General features: G+C 51.0%; 1 protein-coding gene and 1 pseudogene across 3 annotated transcripts in view; both read right to left on the bottom strand.

Annotated features, from left to right (window-relative positions):
- LOC119431233 (gamma-tubulin complex component 6) overlaps window positions 1-21,490 on the bottom strand; it is a 314,121-nt gene extending 292,631 nt beyond the window's left edge. For 2 of the 3 annotated variants that reach the window (XM_037698710.2, XM_049657249.1), the window contains exons 1-2: window positions 21,391-21,490; window positions 358-397 (exon numbers count right to left, since the gene is read on the bottom strand). The gene's annotated coding sequence lies outside the window, so the exon portion shown is untranslated. The remainder of the gene's footprint in view (window positions 1-357; window positions 398-21,390) is intronic. The other variant, XM_037698709.2, reaches the window with a different exon arrangement.
- On the bottom strand, window positions 6,245-12,583 carry LOC125940824 (uncharacterized; annotated as a pseudogene).
- Window positions 21,491-23,198: the final 1,708 nt, after the last annotated feature.

Genomic DNA, 23,198 nt, shown 5'->3' on the forward strand with positions numbered 1-23,198 from the left:
GGCCACACCATAGTAAACTAATCAGGCTTAACATCTCAAAGCTGTACAGCCTGCAGTTTCATTTTCATCCCCTGTTCACCTGTGCGTTGCACCCCTGGTAATGCTCAGCAGCAGAACGCCACCGCAGCGACTAAACATTAGTGCTCCTGTATCACTCGAGTAACAATGTGCATGCACTCGCACAGTAACATGTTCACCACAAGTCAGACAGTTACTACAGAAAAAACTATGCCTTTATGCATGGACCTGGATGAATACTGATGCAATAGGTCGGGATGAATATTGATCTTGAATGGCAGGCATACGGAAAAAGCAAGCTCTCATGTGGCACACCTGTGGAAAGTCTACTCCACTAACCTCGAGCTTTGTTGGGCCCTTGGAGAACTTGCTCAGGACCCTGCAGGGATAGTGAAACCAAGCACATCCTTTCAGCCAAAAGGTCAAAATATGAGAGTTGAAAATTTTGAACAAGAAAGAATAATACAATATCTGTGTTTTTACAGTGCACCAAAAGCAATCCTAGGAGTTTACACATCATTTGCTGTTTCCCTTGGTGGTTTCGTGGCTGGTTTGTTTGTGCAATGTGCAAGTTGCTACCACATAAAAAACAAAGCAAGTGACAAAAAAATTGGAGGATGCTTAAGCTTCACCTTTAAGAGTAGAACGCTATAGCATTATCAGGACCTGTTCGCATCGCATCATTCGCATACGGCAACTAGGCTTCATTCACTGCAACACTGAACGTGGGAAAGCCAGCGTACAAAGACCAAGCTTACACCAATCCCCTTAAAGTCAGCTTCACTTTTAAACAGAAATGCATTGCTGGAAAGGCATTCTTCCGGGGGCAATATAAGTGGTCTTATGTTAAAATGTGAAGGCCCTAACACCTTTTTTATTATTTTCTTATTTGTTTGCCATTGCCCCGACGCGCGCGTGTCCAAACGAATTAGCAGGTGAAGTCCCAATTTGACCTGCCTAGGATGCGAGCGCCATCTGGATATCATTTTTGCAAGTAAAGTACCCGAAAGCGCGGCTGTAGGTCTAGTATATATGCTGGAAAAGGGGCTTGTGTTTGAGTTTCCTTGTAGCAGAATTAGGTTTTCTCATGCATTCAAATTACAATCCGACGCCGATTAGTAAACAATCCGACGGTGATTCCGACTACGAATGGTAAAGTCGTACTTTACCATTTTTCTGACGGATTTCACTATGAGAAATTCAATTTTTGTTCACCAACACCTTGCACCACGTGGAGGGCCTGCGCGGTCAGGGTGGTTGGGGATCATTTTCTCCACCACCTGCCGACATCGCATGCCGACGCCAGATTTTTTGCAACACGGGGCCCTTAATGCTATCGCGTTAAAATACCTACACAAAAGGCATCTATAATTCTTTCCACAATATACTAGCTAGTCAAAAGGCAACTTCTTCAAAACACAATGCTAAGCAGCCACAAGACAAGCTACCTAGGAATAACAAGGATGTGTTCACAAGGGCTGGGCATTGATTAAAATTTGTTATCCCATTTAATTGGAACCATTAAAATTAATCAGATTTGTGCACCTGAGCAAAACATATCAAAACTGCAGCAGAACTGATAGTTGGGCGAGTTGGTACGAATTCATAGTGTAATCTTTTTGCGCACACAATTGACACGGACACAGTGAAGGGGAGACACACGAGCGCTTAATCCGACGCCGATTAAGCGCTCGTGTGTCTCCCCTTCACTGTGTCCGTGTCAATTGTGTGCGCAAAAAGATTACACTATGAATATCAAAACTGGCATTTATGACATTAACTTTGGGAGAGAACGTTAAGTAATCATGTGGCCCAAAAATGATTTCGACCATATCTGTACAGCCACCCCTTTGATGGTGTTAATGATCACCATGCACTGGGTTTACAGCATTCTGTCTACCAGTTCAGCAAGAAGCTAAGTGATTATCTTTCTTGCTCACTCGCCAACAGTGCCTGCTCTTTGGCTCCGTGTCTCCACCATTCGATTCCACTGACATGTCTAGGAACAGCATCCGTGGCTCTAAGCTTTGCTGCTGAACTTTCCCGATTAGTTGATGCGCCCACCTTCTCAACTGCTATGATGACCAGCTGCTACCTTGATCACTCGTGATGGAATCCTCTCACACCATAACTACTCGTCTGATGGTGGCAAGTAGTGAACACTTAGACCACTCGTAACATAACCGTTTATAGTGCAGAACTGGCTATAAAGGGGCTGTGATGATGTGAAACATTACTAAAGTATTATTGTGCAACAAAAAGATATGGACGGGAGAGAAGAACACACACAACCAGCGCAAACTTTCAACTAAATTTATTGTGCCACTGAATCAGTTTATATGTGTGAAGCAGTACAGACTGCGCATGCTCTTACATGAACTAAAAAAGGATTGCGTATTAATGTAACATAGTTACGAGTCAAGTGATGCCACCTCCACGAAACTTAGTTCTTTTTCTGTGAGAGCCAGTGAAGGGAAACTAACACACTTATCACCCAATTTTGCAATCATCTGCGTTTCAGTTATTTCACGGATAAGCTGCGTCCTACCGCGGGACACAACCGTGCACTCGTCCTCGATAGGTTTGCAGCCGTGATTGCGACAATGAATCGCCAAGAACCCACCGGTCCCATTTTTTAAGTTATTGTGGTGTTCGCGGAGCCGATCATTGAGGAAACACCCAGTTTGCCCGATATATTGCTTCCCACATGAAAGCGGGAGATAATACTTTAGTAATGGATTACCAACTTGCCAGGAATGCTGCTCTCATGTTATGAAACAATTTATAGTGCAGAACTTGCAATAACATGGCTGTGATGACGTGGATTGTATGACCGCGACGAGGCGAAGAAGAACCAGCAGTTACGATGATGTGGATTGCGTGACCGCGACGAGGCAAAGAAGAAACGGCAGTTGCGATGATGTGAACCGTGTGACTGTGATAAAACGAAGAATAAACACGTGGCCAGGAGAGCAACAGCTGCATGAGGCTCGAGACAATCGAGTGCGGAACAATTGGACAGCAGCTCGCTGACCGGCTGTTTGAGCCGCAGCTTTCTTCGACCGGGTGTCCTGCGGCCATGTGGACCTGGTGAGGCTGATATCCCATTCGGCACTTGCTGCTCACCCAGCGACCGGTGGGCCTGGTGCCATATTTGATGTGAGGGCCTGGTGGCCAGCGATGTTAGCAGCCTGGGACCAAGGAGGCACCGGCCTGCTGTGCGTTCTCATACGAGCTCTTGGGACACAGGAACAACAACACCGCAGTGCAAACAATCAAAACGACATTTATTGCACCCTTCATACACTAAGGCCTGCTAGCTGAATTACTACCCATAGGAAGTGCCGATGGGCGCACGACAAATCAAGGAAGTCCGACTCACCACGACCGGATCACGAGCGAATATGTTCACCCCAGGCTATACAGCAATGCCTAATAGTTCATGCGTAAGATCACGCAAACGGTGGCACGCTCAAACGATCGTGTTTATCCATCCCGGTGCCCTGCTCCGGAGCCTTCTAGGGATGGTCCCACGAACGGTGGGCGAGCGTGCGAAAGGTCAGCGCCACTTTCCGACTCCTAAGCCAAAGAGGAGCAGCCCGAGTAACCCCACCGTTATCAGCGCACCACTCGCATCATCTTTCATACTAATATGCAACCACACCGTCTAATGCTGGCTCAAAGCTACATGGAGAAGCTGGACTACAGGAGACACGAAAGCCATACGGGAAAACAACATCAGGGGACGCGAAAAAGTCGAGCATCCCCAGACTGCAGACCAGGCGATCAAATGTGCTCGCAGCTCGCGGCAACAGTGGCTGGCTAGCCACTGACCTGTACTGTAGTGACCTGGTGTTCTGTCAGCCTGCTGTACGCTTCTACTGCTGCTGAGTCACGGTCCAGTACAAGCCACCACGAGAGGTGCTGGACTTCCGACTGCCTAGAGGAGCGCCCACGACGACAACTGCCACAACAACCACGACGACACACCGGTGAGTAGGACGGTCGTTGTGTGCTTAGGCATGTTAAGGATTCCAGACATTCTAGACCATGGGTTCTCAAAGTGGGTTCCGCGGAACCTACGGGTTCCGCAGGCCCCTGCTCGGGGTTCCGCGAAATACTGATAAATTTTCCCTGGTCCCGCTCTCGACAAGTGTCTAAAACGGCGAACACGAGGTGCGCTCGATCGAAAGAACCTCCATTACCCATGCCCGAGTGTCAAAAAGCACATCACAGTGCGTAACACCAACGCGCGAACTGCGCAATAAATACGCAAGCAGCTTTTAGCCACCCAAACTCTGAGAACGGGCAGCGCGCCTAAGCTTTCACACTTGAATCTCGGAGGTCGTAGCTTACCACCATGCGCGTTTCTCCTCTTTGTAGTTAGGGTCGGTGCCGATAGTGTGCGCACTGACGTATACGTTGGAGGGAAAAAAAATGCGCGGAGCGCCCCAAATGCGCACCGCAGTAGAGCAAGAACAGCGTAGCGTCCAACCGAACCCAATCGGCGTAGTCCGCATCGCCGTGGTCCTCAGCGGCGATCGTACGCGGCACGTGACTGACAGCAACGCCGAAGCACTTCGTGCCTAATTGTGCCTTGAAAGCCTTTATTCTTGCGTTTATCGCCGCGCGCAACACCGCGTTGGCGGCTAGCCGCGTGCCTCCGTAAGTGCGTAGTCGCTATCTCTAATCGCGTCGATAACCACCGCAGTTTCGTCCACAGCGGTTGCGGCAAATAGTAGTTTCGTTTTCACTCGATGCGCGCGTCGGCTGCGTGCCTTCACAACTGCACAGTCGCCTCCCATGGCAGCGTCGATAGCGACCGGCCGCAATTTCGTCCGCACTTCTTGCAGCGAACGGTAGTTTCGTTTTGACTTTGTGCGTGCGTCAGCCACCTGCCTTCAGGGCCGGTATTTTGTAGTGATGACTTTAAAGTAATAATGCCTTTTCGCGCTTATCGTGCTTTGTCAGTGGTCAGAGCGACGGTCCGCTCGCGTTATCAACGGGATCAGCCGGCCGTGAGCGGTTGATGATAAGACTATTCTAAAATAAGTCATAAGGCATCGCTACAAAATCGCGGCCCTGAACCGTAAAGTCGCCGTCCATGATCGCGTCGATAGCGTCCGCGGTTTCGTCCGCAGCGGCTACGGCAAGCAGTAGTTTCGCTTTGACTCAGTGCAAAGCTGTCGAAGATGAAGAGCACCGGCTAAATCGCGATGGACGGACAATTTGTTGGCGAGCAGCTGAATGGCGAAAAAAACATCGAGATGTGCGCCCGTTGATGTGCAAAGCGCGTCTCAGATGAAAACGCGCGCCGCGAAGGATGTCGCGAGGCCTTCGCCGCTGCTAGCGCTAATCAGTCATGAGACGAAGAGAATTTCAGCTTCCGCACTGGTCTTGTGCTAAATAGAAACAAGATTTGACGATTCATTGAGTAAATAAAAGCGTGTTGACGTAGTGAAGCATTTGTTTATTGTGTTCTTGATACCCGCGATAATTCGACATTCGGTTAATTCTGGGAGGGGAGGGGGGGGGGTTCCTTGGCACTTTATGGAGCTTAGCAGGGTTCCCTGGGATGACCGTACTTGAGAACCCCTGTTCTAGACTATTACAACTATCATGTTCAGTTGTTTGTCCGGTCTGTAAATTGTTGCATCTGTGGAATAAAGTCTGTGTTATCAATACAAAGCACCTGAGGCACCGGCAGCGGCTGTTGCACCTGGAGAAAAGCTCTGGGTGGACAATGGGGCACGAGATAGCGCGTCAGCTACCACGTTGGCACTCAGATGTAGTGCCTCTTCGTGCCGTGTCGCTCTATCCCACTGGGGATTGTGAGTCGACAAGCGCATAGCGCAGGGGCTTGCCCCCGAATTCTGCGCGCGACACGGTTCGTGCCGTGCCTCTCGATCCCAAAGGGGACCACGAGCGGGTGAGCGCGAAGCTCGGGGGCTTGCCCCCGAACTCGGCGCGCGACACGACTCCGACGCCTCATCTGCACAGGCAGAATCGGACGCCGGCGGGCTGATGAACGGCTTTAGCGACGTGAACTGACCGTCGCGATAGCCGCCATTCGCAATGTCCACAACGATCCCAGTTTTAAGGAGAAAGTCCCGGCCGAGAATCACAGGAACACTGAGCCCTGGGAGATGAACGAAACGCGTGCGTCTCATTCGCTCTCCCCACCTGACAGTCAGCCTTGCAGCGCCAGCCGAATAGGCCACGCCTTTCGCAAGATTGAATGTCGTTCGGCAGTCCCGCAAGCGCACTGCGTGCTTTTGCAAGTGGGACAAAACCTGTTCGCCGAACAACGAAGCGCTTGCGCCCGTGTCCAGCAGCGCCGAAAATTCGCGGCCGGCAATGGTCACCGGAATAAACGGCGCATGCGTACCAGCAACACAACCTGCTCGGTACGCCGAGGGAACAAGCAAAGGTTCGGTAACTCGTGCCTTCGCGAGCGACCTGCTATCCCGTTTCCCGGCCTCACAGGAGACCGAGGCGCGGTGCAATCCCTTGCAATGTGCCCTCGTTGTTGGCAGCGAAAACAGCGTACTCCGCCGCGGTATCTTTCCCGAGGCGGAGCAGCCTCAGCTCCCTGCCGGGGTCGGCTCGCCGCTTGATAACGAGCGTTTCCCTCCGCGATGCGCTGGGTCGAAAAGCGTCCCTGCGCATGCGTTTCGGTCGGTGGCGCAGCACAGGCTGCCCGCTTCCCGTGCGTGCAAGGGTCGAGAGCGCGCGCGCTCAGCTCCCAAACACACCCGTTTGCAGCCGCAAAGGCAGCTTGGCCGGGTTGTTGCCGTTGGGGAAAGGGCTCAGGCCCTCTCCACGCGCAGCTCGGCTCAAGGGCCTCGCTGGCGGGCGGCGGTGGGCGATAGGCGCGCTCGGCGATAATGTCACCTTGAATGCGCTTTGCCTCGGCGGCTAATATCTCCAGATTTCGGAAGCGGCCGCCGCGCAGGTACGCCGAAAAGGTTGGATGTGCCTGCCTGATCACCCGTTCGACGCGTTCCTCGTTCGAGGCATTGGGCTCGGCGACTAAGAAAAGGTCTTCCATCGCCCGTACCTACTCCTGAAGCGACTCATCAGGAGCCTGTGTACGTAGCCCAAGCTCTCGCCGCATCCTACTCTCGTAGTCAGCGGGTAGGAATTCACGCAGGAATGCCGCGCGGAACTCCTCGAGGGTTGTTGCACGGTGTCCGGAAAGCCTGTACCACCTAGCCGCCGAGTCAGTGAGTGCAACAGGGACGACGCGTCCGAGTACATCCTGATCGTTCAAACCCAGAGCTCTCTGGTAGCGTGCGAGGGAGTAACAGTAGTCCCTGGCACTGAGCAGGTCACCGTATCCGCTGTAGGTCGGGACTGCCAACCGTACAGCGGGGTGAGTGCATTTCGGAACAGCCGACAGCGTTTTACCTGCCCCAGAGAGCGCCTGGATCATTTCGGCGGCGTTATGCAACAGCGTCTGTGCACCTGCTCCAAAGGGAGCCGTTGGCGCGTTAGCGGCGCGATCGAGCAAGGATGAACTGACGTCCAGCTCGATCAGTGGCGCGGTTTCCACAGAGATACCGGCCGGCGCGCCGCCGTCCCCAGAGCAAAAAGGGCTCCTAGCGGGGTGCGCCTGCTGTCGTTCACAGCTGCCACTTGAGGCAGCTATACATGAATTGCTTAGGCCGCTTGCAGCCAGCGTTGACAAAACAGGCGCGTGCTCGATCGGTGTGCCACTGGGCGCCACCGAATGTATTCCAAAGGGAGACGTATGAGCGGAATTCGTGGTCGCCGTGATTGAAGGTTCCCCACAGGGGGCCGCGGCATACCACTGGTTTTGGCTGTTCAATTGAGAAGCAGCCAACGGGCAAAAGTCGGAGAGGGCTAAGGCCCCGTTTCCGCGCTGCGCTCCGTTTACTCCCGAAGGTGTCAATGATCGGGAGCGCTGCGACATCGCACTGCTTGGCATTCCAAAGGGAGCCGTGGCATACGAATGTGCCCGTGTGCACTGTTCGGAGAGGGCTCTGGCCCCGTTTTCAAACAACGCTACTGCTCCAAAGGGAGCTGGTACGTAGCGCCTCGCGTTGCCGTCCCCACAGGGGGTCGTTACAAGCGAGGGTGCAGGAGTGCGCTGCTCAAGGGGGGCCCTGGCCCCGTTCTCGAGCAACGCGGCGTCTGCTAGCACTAACAAAGGACAAAGGTCACTACGCCTAGCAGACTTAACGCGGCGAGTCCAATTCGCTAAGGCGTATTGACTCGGCTAAGCACAGACAAAGACTTAATGAGCCTTTGAATCCGCGTTGGGCGCCAGTGTGGGTTCTTGGTGTCTCACCGGAGACCAACCACCGCGGGTTCGAGCTTAGCGAGCCACAGGGCCGCGTCAGCCGTCGCCTCCAGCACCGCTCGCGCGCGAGCTCAGAGGCCGCAAGGGGCTACCGAGCGACGCACGCAAAAACACAGTAAAGCCCTGAGTTGACGGAAACCGTTTACTGAAACCGTCGGCACCAGCACTGCACAAACGCCCGCACGGAGGGGAGCCAAAGGGGTCCCGCACCAGGGCGAAAATACAATAACAGGCGCCTATAGCACGTCGCGGCGAGAGCACAGGCTCAAGCTGGGACACGCCGCTAGGAAAAGTCCCGGCGGCTATGCTACTTGCTCTGGCGATAACCAATGGGTCAACTCGCGAGAGCACGGGCAATATCCTTCGGCTTAGACTTTCGGCAAGTGCGGCTCGGCGGGGTACAACCTCGCGCGAGCACTAATGGCACCGCTCGTCGGCTTAGCGTCGGGAAAGGATCAGCACAAAGTACGCGCTCCCCGCACGGGCAAAGGCACCGTGCGCGAGCTCAGTCCTAGTCACAAAGGTGTCGGCGGACGAGAGGAAAGCATGAACGTACCGTGCGCTGGTCCCGGAGAGAAGTCCACGCTTGGCTGCTAGCGGCCGATAACCGGCCGCGTAGTGACGTCAGCGCTCCGCCCTCACCGCAAACCGCCGCGTGCGCAGCGCCACCGCGGGAACCGGTTAGGCAGCGCGGGCGGAGAAGGAGGCCAGCGGGGAACGATGGCGAGGGATGGCAGAGCAGTGAAGCCCGATTGCCGGCGCAACCCTCAATCCCCACAGCGCTCATTATGGACACTTGGGCTCCAGTATCAATCAATGCCGTCATCGGGACACCATCTACATCTACTTCAATTAGGTTCGTGTTCGTGAGAAGTGTCAACGGAGGATTTGGACAGGACGAACGTGATGCAGCAATATATAGGGTCCTGGAACGTAGGCGTCCGATCTGGGCACATAGTCTCTCATAGGCGGAATAGCCACGTCGTTCATCATGCTGGCGCCAGCGGCAGAAACGAGAGATATGACCACGTATGCCACAGTAGAAACATACTGGGTGGGAAGGGCGCCAGGTAGAGCCGTATGGTTGCACGGGGGCCTTCGCTGCCATCGAGGCCAGGTGGTCGCAGACAACGGTGGCAGGTGCAGATGGAACTGGGACCGCAGGCCGCGAAGCAATCTCGGCGTAAGAAGGAGCACAAACAGGCGCAGGGCACCGGGCATGTGTGACACTTGGCATGGACGCCAGTTCTTCTTTAATGATCTCGCGCAAATTGGGAGGAGGAGCCCGCAAAGACGCAATGGCGGTGTTGGCAGGAGCATGGCCGTGAAGCTCCTCTCGCACAATGATGCGGATGAGTGCTCCCAATTCATCGTTGTCGGTAAGGTGATTGTCGCATGGGGCACGTGGAAGACGAAAGTAGCAGATCGTGGCAAGTCGTTGGCAAGTCGTGATGATGTCACTAACGGAAGTAGAGTTCTGAATAACAAGGGCGTGAAAAGCAACGGAGTTGATGCCCTTCAGGATATGGCGGATACGTTCCACTTCGGGTCTTCAATGTAAGAGGTTGTGATGATGTGGATAGTGGCGTGGGGAGGCGAGAAGACCTGCTTGGAATGATGATTGTGTTGTGGCTACAAGAAGAGGATTGGTGATGATGGTAATGGAAGATGACACGTGCCACGAACGAAGAAGCGACAGGGGAGCACGCAGAGCGTGAGAGCGAGCGGCAGCCTCGAATGTCAGCTCGAAAAACGGCGGCTCCAGGCTCGGGTACCGGCGACCGAGTATCCTGACACGGTGCGGACCGGGCGGAGATCCAGCTTGTGGCTGGGCTTTCCTGCGCACCAGCGGCAAGCTGTTCTAGCGGCCTGGTGAAGTGCTTCATGCTGGGGACCGGGACACCTGAGCTACCTGCCTGCTGAGCGAGCCCGAGGACTGGCGACCGGGTGTCCAGCTACCGTGCGGACCTGGTCGTAGATCCGGCTCGTGGCTCTACTCTCCTCTGCACCAGCGGCCTGCTGTGATAGCGGCCTGGTGCAGTGCTTCCTGCTGGCCACCGGGGCGCCTGAGCTACCTGTCCGCTGACCGAGCCAGACGTTATAGCGGCCGAGGACGTTACAGGCCAGGCGTTACTGGCCAGCTACAGCAGTAGCCTGGTTTTCTACCGGCCTGCTGTTTTCCTCTTGCTTCCGCGTCGCGACAAGGTGCGGCGCGACAGCAGCGACGTAGCCACAACGACGCTCCACCGTCACAACCACCGTCACGGGCACCGCAACGACGACGCACACGGGCGAGTGTTGAAGCATGAGTGCTAGGCACGTGTTTTATATGGAAGGACAACTTCAGAACTATAGGCCACGTACATGTGTATGTAAATCGTCTGTATCCTGTTAGCGTGTCTGTTTAAGTCTGTGTTTCGTGTAGCAAGCTACCGTCTGCCGTGTCATTATTAAAAGGATCCTGGGCCCAACTGGAAACCGGCAAGTTTGTTGTCGTTTCCCTATCACAGAGGTATAGGATTCCTCGGCTCCCTGGATGTGGGTAGCGAGCTTCTGTTTCGCTACTTCGGAGCACCCAGCAGATGTGCCAAATATCTGTCGCAGCTGCGCAGTAAGTGCTGGCGAATCAGGGAAGTTGCGCTCATGGTTGAAAAACCAAGTTTGGGCGACCTGCATCAGGTAGAAGGCAACGTTGCGAAGCTTGTTTGACTCGTCCCAATGGTTGCAAGCGCTCACCCTGTCGTACTGGTCAAGCCAGTCTTCCACGTCTTCGCCGTGAAGGCCAGAGAAAACCTGAGGGTCACGTTGCGGTGCGGTGACGGACCAAATAGGCCCAGCTGGCAGAGTTGAGGTGGTGGCAGCAGTGGATGCGGTGATTGGTGCCATGACTGGTGTTGGCGAGCACAACCGTCGACCCGAGCGGAGCTCCAGGGGTGACCGGTAGAGCAAGAGGACGGGGATATCAACACACGCTCCACCACTTGTGAGACGACGCCCTGGACGAAGGCAGAGCTCTTGTATTGTCACACAGTGCGAGACAGCCCACGAACTCCAACCCGACAAAATGATGATGACTATGGGGATGGGTATATACACATGAAGACGATAATGAACTGCACAGTTAGCGCTCACAATACATATATATATATATATATATATATATATATATATAGCGTTCTGATAAAGCATTTGAAGATTAGTTGCCCTTGGCGACATTGTACTGATGCTGCTTACAAGACGCAGAGCAGAGCTGGACACGATACGGAGGGACTTGTCAAATAACGGATACCCGCCTCAAATGCTCAGAGAGCAGGACCGTGGTGCCTGAGCACCCAACCGCCAAGCGGTTACAAAGAAGTGTAAATGCGCAGCCATTCCGTATGCATGCGGGGTAAGCGAGGCTTTGGCAAGAGTTTTCAATGAATACGACGTTTGGGTTGCGCATGTCCCGTCAAGCAAGTTACGTGGTCAAATGATCCACGTAAAAGACCCCTTGGAACGATTGAGGTACCCCGGTGTTGTGTATAAAATACCGCACAGAGATTATGACGCAACCAATGTCTGCGAGACCGGTAACTTCAAAAAACGCATAAAACAGCATCAGTACGATGTCGCCAAAAGCAACTCATCTCCAAACGCTTAATCAGAACACCACGAGAACACAGGTCACTCCATAGACTGGGAATTGGCATCCACAATCCCCACAGAGAAGAAACTGCCAGCAAGAATAATGCTTGAATCGCTGCACATTCAGACGACGAACATGCGATAAACAGGACCCGTGGGAATCTGTCAGAAATCTACACACGCGCACAACGCCATCTATCCCATATTTAAACAAGAGCCACCACGTTTGCTTTCATTGCGATCAAGGGTCCCGTACGGGACTTGAAACGTCGTTTTATTTTATTTTCCATTACATGTATTTCCATTGGCGAGTGTTCGTTTTATTTTACTATGCTCATTCTCGCAAGACGGGTTTCCGTCGAACTCTGGATTATACATATATATGCCATGCAACAACTCAAGCATACGCAAACAGAGATGCATCAAGATTCGACAATTCTTTCCTTGTTAAAAACAGAGAAGGCATGCTAATACAATCTTGGCCTAGCTTAGCAATAGATGTAGTTTCAATTATCAGTCTCGTTATTTCTTCTTAGTGCTTGCACACAACAAAACTTTATGAGAAAAGAGGCGAGCAACCACATGTGCTGAAGTGGGCTGCTTACCAGCCATCTCAGCCTTTCTTTACATTGTTGCAGTGCTTTCCGAGCCTATCGTTCAGACATCGCCCGATTTGCACTATGTAGTGTCTACCACGCGATAGTGGTATCTGGTACACGGCACCTTTCTTGCACGATACAATTTATGTTCTATGGTTCTTGTCCCAGCCTACCCTTTTATCAGCAACTGTATTGCTGCTTTTTCATAGTTTTCTCAGCTACACTAATGTTTGCCCAAGCACACACCTTTTTTATGTTGTGGGATATTTTGTGCAGGCTGGGACATAGCTGTCACCTTTTCTTGGGAGTGTGGAGAGTTGCGTGCATGCGCTACTCTCGATGGAGGAGAGACACGACTGGCGGCACAGCAAACGAGGATTTAATATGTACAGGGACGGTGAACACACGCGACACACAACACTAAAACCACAACTAAACAACTAAAGGCGCGCAAAACTAGACATAACTCAGCGAAAAAGCTTATTTAAAAGAACATCCAAATCTCTAACTAAATACAACACCACTAGAAAACCACTATCTCATTTCCGGAGCCTAGCTCCGCCTTAACGTCTCCCGGTCAGTCTTAGCTTTTGCTCGCCAAAGTCTGGCCACCTTGGCCCCGGCCTAACTGCGTCGCAAACAAAACGTGGGCTCTTACGGACCGCCGACTTGGAGCTCCTCTCGTTGGGTCCAAGTCGCATTCATTCGGGGCGTCGTTACTGCAGTAGATGCCGACGACTCGCGTTGCCTCCTTTGTCGGTGGTGAGCTCGTCGGTATCTCGCCGGTGATGCGCTCGTCAGCGATGGCGCTCGGCGTTACTTAGGCCCGCCTGCCTAGGCCTAGCGTCGGGATGCGTCGCAACTTCTTCAGGAGTGCCGACGTGTCATCCCGAGGAGATTAGAACGTGCCGGTGTGCCGTAGAAGGGGGAGCCTCTCTGGGGTGCCTGGTCCTGCCGTGAGAAGCTGCAGCCCGTCCAGGAGCCTCGCCCGAACTTGCCGAGGTCGACGGCCACACCTTGGACGGCCAGCGTCGCGGACTCAACCAGACCCCCAAGTCTCCCGTCGCCAGAGCGGAGCTGGCGATGCGACCTTCCTGACCCGGTGCCACGTCGAAACTCGACGGACAGCGCCGTTCATCTCTCGACTATGCCTCGGTTCGTGCGCCTCGCGCGCTCGCGCCGTTCCGAACACCAGGCATCGCGTGCTCCTTTTCTTTTTCGCGCCACCGGCGGCCTCTTACATGTGACAATAGCGTGCAGGCATAGCGGCATATTTTGTGCAGGCATAGCGGCAAACTTTCTTTCAGTCTATCTTACTACGTGATACAGACCCTTACGACTCACTGCTGTGGGAGATTACAGGGTTAGTATTGCAATATGTACCTATAGTCGGATACAACTTTAGAAGACAGCGGCATTTGCCCCTCAAAGGCGGATGCACACGAGCCGGCACAAATAGGCGTGCACTTCAGGTGACGTCATGAGCCAGACGGCCGGTGTCCCCGCCGACGGAGAACATGCCTAACATGACCGCCCTCGCTTCGAACTGGGCCGAGTCGCGTCAGCTATGTGCGTCTCCCTTCGTCAGAGTGAATTCGAATTATTTGTGGTGGTCTGTCATGCCGGAAATATTATCGTGAGCTTACGATGCACAATTTGTGCCGCATGCGTTTGTTCTGAGCCGTGAGCCGGCGAAGAAAGATAGCAGCGAACATCGATGGCGCTGCGCTGCGCTTCGTGTGGAAACAGGATCCCGCGGCGACATACCGCTGCAAACAAACATCGTACGTGTTTGTTCCGTGGTGTTTTGTTTTGCTTCTAAGTGAAGTTACGATGAGGAGAGTTCGCCAAAGTCTGGTACCTACTGTGAGCGGCGGGTGTGTTTATGTACTGTGCCCCTGCGTTTCTCGTCGGACGTGGTGAAGTGATGGAGCAAAACCATTATCAGGATAAATGAAAAAAGCGTGCGCGGATGAAACAAACCTGCGAGTTTCTCAACAGAAAAGATTTGTGAAAGCAACCTCCAACTTAAAGATTCGTTGCTGCGAGCTCAGCGTGCAAACGACCGATCGTTGGAAGCAGTGTGATAAGATAGCCGAGCATCTAGCAGCGTCGTTCGAGTGTTGTGTAGCACCATCAATTGATTGCTTTCCACCAATGCTAACAATCAGTGACTAACACGCGCTGCTTGAGCGAATGTCATTGGATTGTTAACGGTCAGGCGTTTGGAAGCAGTGTTTGTTTCCTTAAGGTGCAGGTATCACTGTCGCCATCTTGCGTGTAGTTCAGATTCTCCCACCAGGCGACGCCACTCAGTCATGTTTGGAAAAAACGAAAAAAAAAAATCTGCTCTTCGCCGCCGCAGCATGCCCCGGGATGGCCCTCTTGCGACGCGGCGACAGGTGATTCGCCGAATTGAGGAAAAGTCCCCCTCCCCCCTTCTTTTCACGAGTTGTCCCTCGCACCATTGTTGTTTTGTTGCTGCGCGTGGTGGCTTTCTCCCCACTGATACTTTCAACAATAGCTCGCTCAAACTTTGTAAAATCGTCAATCCCGATGATGGTGGCTATTAGTGGTTGGTCACTGCCACTTGTGACGTAGCCGTCAGGTGAGCGCGGGCCGCTGCTTCGAAAGCCGTCCCGGCAGATGGCCTGCAGACCAGTGCTCACTGCAGAACCTTGAGTGTCGTTGATCGTCAACAAGTTTTGTTTCTTTCTCTTCCAAGTGTATTTCTTTAGCATACTTCAAAGTACGGACCCGCTAAATGAAGGCTCTAGTCTTGAAATGGTCACTGTTGCTTTGTGCCTATAAAGATAAATAAAGGACACGGAAGGAAATTGCTACGGACCGCAGTAACTGTCTAGCGTAAGCCCCGTTTACATGAATGCGACAGTGTCGCATCGCATTTCTAGCGCATCGCATTCACGTAAACAGTGGTAATGCCATGCGCCAGGCGAGGGTAGATTTAGGGGCGCTAGTCGACTCTCGCGGAGCATGTAAACACAGGGCGCCTATCAAGACCTTCGATGACAACCGTGAAGCTACTGAGAGGCGACACTACTGAGAGGGGAGAACGGAGGCGAGGGCACCTAACAATACTTTCGATGACAACTGCGAAGACGCTACCGAGAAGCAAGCGAGAGCCTAGGGGGGCCTCTAAATACCACCGTGCCCCTTGTCACCGACCCAACAGTGGCCACTGCGCTCTCTCCACGGCTCTAGATTCATGTGGCGCTACGTTCTCTGCGTTTCATGTAAATGGCGTCGCATCGCCTTTCCCAAATGCGCTTGGAAATGCGATGCGCCACTTTCGCATTCATGAAAACGGGACTGTAGTCTGCTGACGCCTGAACAGCGGTCAGCAGTGGAGGAGAGGTGGCGGTAAAATAGTAGGGGTAAACGAAATATTTAGCTTTCACTCGCACATACAGCATAGAAAGTGAGCGCGCGAGGGGAGCCGACGATCACGCTCAATATGGCGCCCGCAAAAGAGGGAAGCTAAGAGGAAGCCGCCTGCCGTTGCGCGAATTGCCCTGCGGGGTTGGAAAAGGGGGAGGGGGCGGCGTTGCTCTCCGACAGCTACTGCGTATTTCGTGACCGCGCGCATGGGGAACGGACATCCGAACACTAGCTCCGGACCCGAAGTTTGTAGCGATGCCTTATGACTTATTCTATACCAGTCTTATCATCCACCGCTCCCGGCCGGCTGATCCCGTTGTTAACGCGAGCGGACCATCGCGGTGACCACTGACAAAGCGCGAAAAGGCATTATTACCGGAAAGGCATCGCTACAAAATACCGGCCCAGCTTTTGCAAGAGGCCCACCAAGACGACACATAGAAGCGACTGTGTTACAGCGAAGCTGTAACACAGAAGTGCCGCTTCTATGTAACCGCTTCTATGAGTCGCTTCTATGTAACCTAGCTCTTACAGCGAACAGCTTGGTTCCACATCCGTGTACACCGGAAGTAGGCGACTATTTTGTGGCGTCTCGTTCACTTGGTATATGCCAAAATTGGCAAGGAAAGAGGGAAAGAAGGAAGGTATGAAAGAAATCACGTGTGGCTCATACCCGCGTTGGACAGGGGGGTATGAGCCTCCGAGAGCAGGAGCGGCAGAGATCTCGTCGGCGTCGCGCCAAGGCCTCGGCAGAAGATCGGGCCCGCGATGCGGAGCGTATCGTGGGCGGACTTGGCGCAGCTAAAGCCCCTATATTTATAAAAGTAGCGCCACTCTTACATATTGCCGCCACCGCGCTCACCCCGGCGCTTCCTCCTCGCCCTCTCTTAGCCGCCTCCTGTCGCCCCAGCCTCCTCCGCTCCCCCATTGGCCAATCCGTGTCACGTGGAAGTTCGCGTCGCGCTTTTGTATATTTTTTTTTCTTTCCAGCGCGCTCCGACTGCCATTCTCGGGCCTGTGCGACGAAAGTGCTGTAGGCACAAACGGATCAAACGTGTTAGGGACAAGAACTTCGTTGTGATGGCATGCTGCTGCGCCTTAAGTTGCCGCAACCGACAAGGCGAGGGCAAAAGGCTTGTTTTGTTTACCATCCGACGTGCGCAAACGCTTGCTGCACACTTGATATTTGCGCCGTCTCGCATCGTCGCGTTGCTACTTCCAAAACGGCCTTATTAAGACCAGTTACTGACTGACGAAGCAAAATCGCGCCTCAAAAACGTCTCCGCAGGGCGCGATCGAAGTTTTCCTCGGATTTCCTCTGGTAGCGCGTTAGCTGTCGTCTGCCACGGCAGGCCCGACGCAGGCGGCGCCACTGTCGATATCGCGTCTCGATCGCGCTGGTCGCGCCGAGCGCGATAGTGGAACGGAGGAGGAGGGAAGTGGATGGCGCTACTTTTATAAATATAGGGGCTTTAGGCGCAGCAAATGCACTACTTGACCATCGCGCCGGGCGAAAACAAGATGCTGGTTTTCTTGATTTTTGACGAACATGCCGAGGACGCTCGATATTGTCAATAATGATAATATATGAATTCAATACAGCAACATTCACTACAGCAGACCCACCATTGTCACAGCTTCGCGGGCTTCCATCTTCACAGTAGTGGAAGGGCTCTGAATTTTTTTGTACTACTTTGTAATTTCTTCTTCATAGGGTGCATTCACAAAGATGCGCAACGTGATGTGCACAAGCTAAGTATGTAGTTCTGGTGCATAACTCGATGCATGCTTGTACTTTCAGTCCCGCACAAGATTTCCCGTTGTGTCTATATAAAAGCAGCTATAAATTTGTAAGTTGCAGGTGCACAGTGGAGATAAGTTTTCCGGAAAGGAAATACTAGTAGGGGTGTGCGAATATTCATTACTTTGGTCGAATCAAATGATGTACTGTTCAATTCGGTTTTCGAATCGCATAGTCATTATTCGATTAGACTTTTCTTTGACTGTATTCGATTTGGTGACGAAAGTTATTATTCCAGGACCCCTATCAAATAGACAGCATAGTACAAGTGGCTAGGCTGATTTATTGGGGTAGAAATTACGGCGCGGTCACGGGTTCGGTAGCGCACCCGCTAAATTCCGCGCGAATAGTTTTGGAGATCACGTCATTCGAGTTCCAGAGCCGCAGTACAGTGGAATGGTAAATGAAGCGGTTGCACAGAACGTTTGCTTTAGGAAATTCACACGCGCTCACCGCTGCTAGCGCTCATTGCGCCAGCGTTATGATTACGATGGCCATCGCAAGCACTCGCGCACAGCCTTGCGCTCAGCCCTCAGAAGTTGTGCATGTTTCGCCGACAGCCATTTTCGTGACACAGGCGTTCAATACCAAGTCCTCAGATTAGCCTATGGCATAAGATCACATGATCTACACAAGCAGGGACTGCATAAACACATTTTTTGCGAGAAGTACTTCTTATAATAGTCATCAATCTATATGGTGTAAATTGTGCAGGTGTTGTCTGCCTTTTTCGCGCTGTCCATGCTTTCATTTATCTCTCTCTCTCTCTCTCTCAACTTTTGTCTGCTGAATTCGGAGACTTTCGAGCGCATGTGATATTGTATTCTGTTGTGCAAACTGTTGTGCATGCAATGGCGGAAAACTCTGCTCGGTCGGCTGCCATGCACCACAACAAGCAAACTGCAGTCACTACAGCGATTTTCAAGGGTACGATGATCACTCAAAAAAGTAAGTGGGGGTGGGACCACTATGCGAGTGCGATGATTAGGCGGATAAATACGATATATCTTTCAACGAGAAAAGCACCTACTGGAAATCACATGTTTCAAAACTTCACTGGGCGTCGGAACACATGACATTTGTTTAGTAGCACGCGGCTTGGAATGCAGCAGGTCCCGCACCCATCAGCACTTTTCGCTGCAGTCTGTATAGGCTCGCTCATGGTTTGCTGCTAATCCTATCGTTCCACCGGCGTCGCGTACAATAGTCAAACACAGTACCCTTCCACACACGTCGCACCTCGCCACGTGGGGAAAGCAAGTTTCCCGATATCGTCCTACGAACCTGCAAAATAGAGGGGGCGAGGGCAATTTGCAATTCTCCTTGGCACAATGGCCTAACCTGCTAGCGATTTGGCATGCACTCATGATCTACCGTGCACGGCGCTTTCTTTCTTTCTTTATTTATTTTTCTCCCCGCAGCCACAAGTTAGTGAACTCGTGTACGACTACATTGAAGGCGTGGTTGCAGACACGTGTGCTTGAAGGAAGTGGGGGAGGCCCCGTGACTAGACTGAGCCAAACACTCAAACCTGGAGAAAGAATTCCCTCCGCGTTTTGCCCGCTTTGTAATGTTTAGTGGCGCCACATTTGACAAACGTTGGAACTGGCATGAAACAGCTTGATATTTTTTTGCACAGATGGCACCACCACCGAAAATCGCCTGTGAGATTTATTATTTAAAATCTTCTGTTTCAAGCACTGTTTAGTAAAACTCGTGAGTGCTAGTAATTACATGACACTGTATGGTTATAGTAATGTGCAACAATTGTTGTGAATTAGCGTTTACGTGAAAAAGAATGTCAATTTGCACGGACCTGGTAAGCAGATAAATTAGCTAAATTCACTACTCCCCTGTAGATTCCCTAATTAACATAAGCCAATTTTCTCTTCATAGAAATTGAGATAAGGGCTTGCTGCTTGATTATTGAAAATTTCAGAGTTTCAGCTGGAATAGTTTTGTCCCGTCGCCGGTAATGCGTGACCAAGTATAGTCATAAATTGCCAAATGTAAGTAATAATACCTCACAAACTGTTCATTAGAACACAAAACAACTTTGCATATATGATAAGTACACTGTAGCCTAGAAAACCACTAAATATTGTTGTCCTGAATTTAAAAGGAAAAAAGATATTCATTCATAAACTTTTGTAGTTTTGCCCATTTTTATTGGCGCCTATATAAATTTCTAATTGCTTTACACGCAATTTCTCTTCATAGAAACCTTGTATGACATTTCATTTAAAGACACAGCAAATTTCATTTTGTTATGTTGAACAGTTTAGTCGGAATGGCAGTACAGCGGAGACTAGTACAGCAAAAACGCCGTTTTTTGCTCCCACTGTTTTGACTGCCGTTAGGTGACGCTTCAGGCTAGGTAATAATACTAGGTATCATTGGAAAGCGCACAAAGTAAGCTTTCCAACGAAATAAAGTTCACATTTGTCCAATGAGCGCAGGAAGCACAGTGCGTCCGCAAATAATGACTAAAATGCCGAGCGCGTGCCGCCGGAGTGGGACCGCCACCTTAATGTCAACCTGAATGCTAATATAAAATTATGACTGATACACTGGTGCCGTTGCAAGGGAGCTTGGCATGAATTCGTGTCTCTGTACGGCTTAGAACTCTTCGCTCACTGCACGCGCCAGCTGTAGAAAGCCTGCTGTGACACAATCGCGCATAAGCTGTGCTGTCAGCGCTCGACTTGCTTTCCCACAACACAGCTTTGAGCTTTGTCGTGATACGTCGCTACTAAAAAATTCCTATGACAGTGAAGGCAACAGAGCCCAATATGTACATTAAAAATAAGTACGACAAAGTAGGCACCGCTGCTTGTGAACTGACTCGTAATAGTTCTACTCGCGTCTGCGTTAAATGTGTGTGCATGTTTTCTTCTGTGTTTGTGTATATTTGTTATTTTGCCCTTTTTTGTATTTTAGATCTTAGTTTTCGCACTCGTGTTTGTGTTCATGTGTGTGAATATGTGAGTTCTTCCGTGCGTGTATGTATTTATTCCTATTTCTATCCTTTTATTTTTGCATTTGTTCTTGTAAGCATGCTGCAGCCACGACTTTCTTTAGAATTCCATTAACTCGTCTCATTCAAAGCACCAAGTCCTATGAATAGCAGGGCTGGCCTCTTCGATGTCATTAAAGCCATTCTCTCTTGTCTACCTTGCCTCCTCAGTCTGTCACCTTGCTTTGTTTTCTCCTACTATTCTGACCTTGCTTCTTGTGCTGTTGCCGCAACGTGATTAACCAACTTGCACCAAAGAAAGTTCTATCAGCTGTGACAACAGAAACATTGACACGTCCTGAACTTTATGGGCATACTGAATGCACATCAGTGTGCAGAGGTCACAAATCTAAACAAAACAAACGTGTGCAACATGCTTTGCACTATCACATGGTCAAGTGAACCTGACCATAGTGGCAACTCCCACCCATTATTTTCATGTCACTGCAGTACTCAAGGCAACAGGCACGCATGGTCTGTCCACTTCAAGAGTGCAATGTGTACAGGCATAACCATAACCTATTTCCACAGCAAAAAGGGTTCACAGCTGAATGGCAATATTTTACCATCGGCTCAGCATCATCAGTCCAGGACAATGACTCACCTGTTTCTCGTGAATGCAGTTAGCGGAGGCACTCTGGTTGGGATGTCGCCAGGGGCTAGCTGCCAGCTCTGGCTGCGCAGGCTGAACAAAGGGTTCCCATTGCGGTCGCACCCAGGCTCAGCAGCACACAGCTGCAATGCCACACTTGTGTGAGGACATAAAAGCTCATACACATCTGTGTTCAGTGTCCCCATTATCAGCTCAGCTGCTTACATGCCTCTTCCAGGGACCAAATCTGACTTCTCTGCCACAAATGCCACATGAACTGAGGCCCTTATGTAGTCATGTAAATGATGGTGCTGCAAAAGAATTTGGCCAGAGAATGGCTGCACTAACCTGGGCACTGAAACAAAGCCATGGGGTCGCTACTAACATAAAGCACCACTGCACAATAGTGACACCATTTTGAAATCGCTTGTTTTTGCACTTCACCAGTAGACATTCGCTGCCACACATAAGCAGACATGCGAAGATGAGCAGAGCTTGGCCACTATGGGGTGAAATAGATATTTGGTCCTGAAGATTCCACGACAGATGTCGCAACAATCATTGCAGCAGCAACAGTTTCGGGGTACCAAGGTGCAAGAAATGGAATGTGCACAAACTGTATGACGACATGGCTGCTTCTAGGAATATCGACAACAGCATTAACAAATAACGGGGTCTGTCAACCAAGTTCCCAAAAACTAGTCCTGACAAAGTAGATTATATCATGTGACCTCACCCAATTTTATTTGCCAATAAGCACTTCCTGAATGTTAAAACACTCACTTCTGGAAGAACACGGTTGCCTTGATTGTCCATGGCCTGCAGGTCGTCATGAAGGTGCTCAAAAAGCTGCCTGCAAGACAACAAACAGTGGCATCAAAAACACACCCTCATATAAGCTTGGCTACATACAAGGGCCAATAAAAGAACAACAAAACAGTTTGCAAGTATATAGTGACTGCTGAGCAGAGCATGCACTTATCAAAAAAAAATTAAATTATGGGGTTTTACGTGCCAAAACCATGATTTCATTATGAGGCACGCCGTAGTGGGGGACTCCGGAATCTTGAACCACCTGGGGTTCTTTAATGTGCACCTAAATCTAAGTACACAGGGTGTCTTCGCATTTCACACCCATCGAAATGCGGCCGCTGTGGCTGGGATTCGATCCCGCGACCTCGTACTTAGCAGCCCAACACCATAGCCACTAAGCAACCAGGGCGGGTTAAACATAGACCATTGTGGGCCCAGAATAAGTATGAGGCGGTACGTGGAATATAGAAAGGGGTAATGGTGCGAGCGCTAGCCTTCATTGCTTAAAATCGGATATCCTGTCGGGGTTGGAAGTTAACCAAATATTCTAGGCCGGTTGGCTTTGGGAGCCCACGGTAAAACCACAAATGAGGCAGTGCAAGGTGACATGGGTTGGGCCTATTTTGAAGTCAGAGAAGCGCATAGAAAAATTAGTTAAAATTAGTTAAAAATTAGAACTCATCAAGTTCATTGGATAATGGTCAGAGCAGTTAAGTTGGATTTAGTGGCGCAAAAGTGCCTAAGGCTATCCTGCGCCAAACACAAGGTGTTATAAATCAAATTTAAAAACAACAAAAGCAGTGTTGCTCTATAGCTTGTGTAAAAAATGGCGTCTAGAAATTTAAGCACGTAAAGTAAACGCACTAGTGGATCATCTCCTAAAACTAAAGCAGGGTGCAAAGTATGTGCAATTTATTTAAATTGTGCAGAAGTTTTCGTCCATGTGTTTCAATGTGTGTACATGTCACTAAAATGGGCATCAGCGTTGGTGGTTCTTGGCACTTCTT

This window comes from Dermacentor silvarum, chromosome 10, assembly GCF_013339745.2.
Source record: "Dermacentor silvarum isolate Dsil-2018 chromosome 10, BIME_Dsil_1.4, whole genome shotgun sequence".
Taxonomy (NCBI): Eukaryota; Metazoa; Arthropoda; class Arachnida; order Ixodida; family Ixodidae; genus Dermacentor; species Dermacentor silvarum.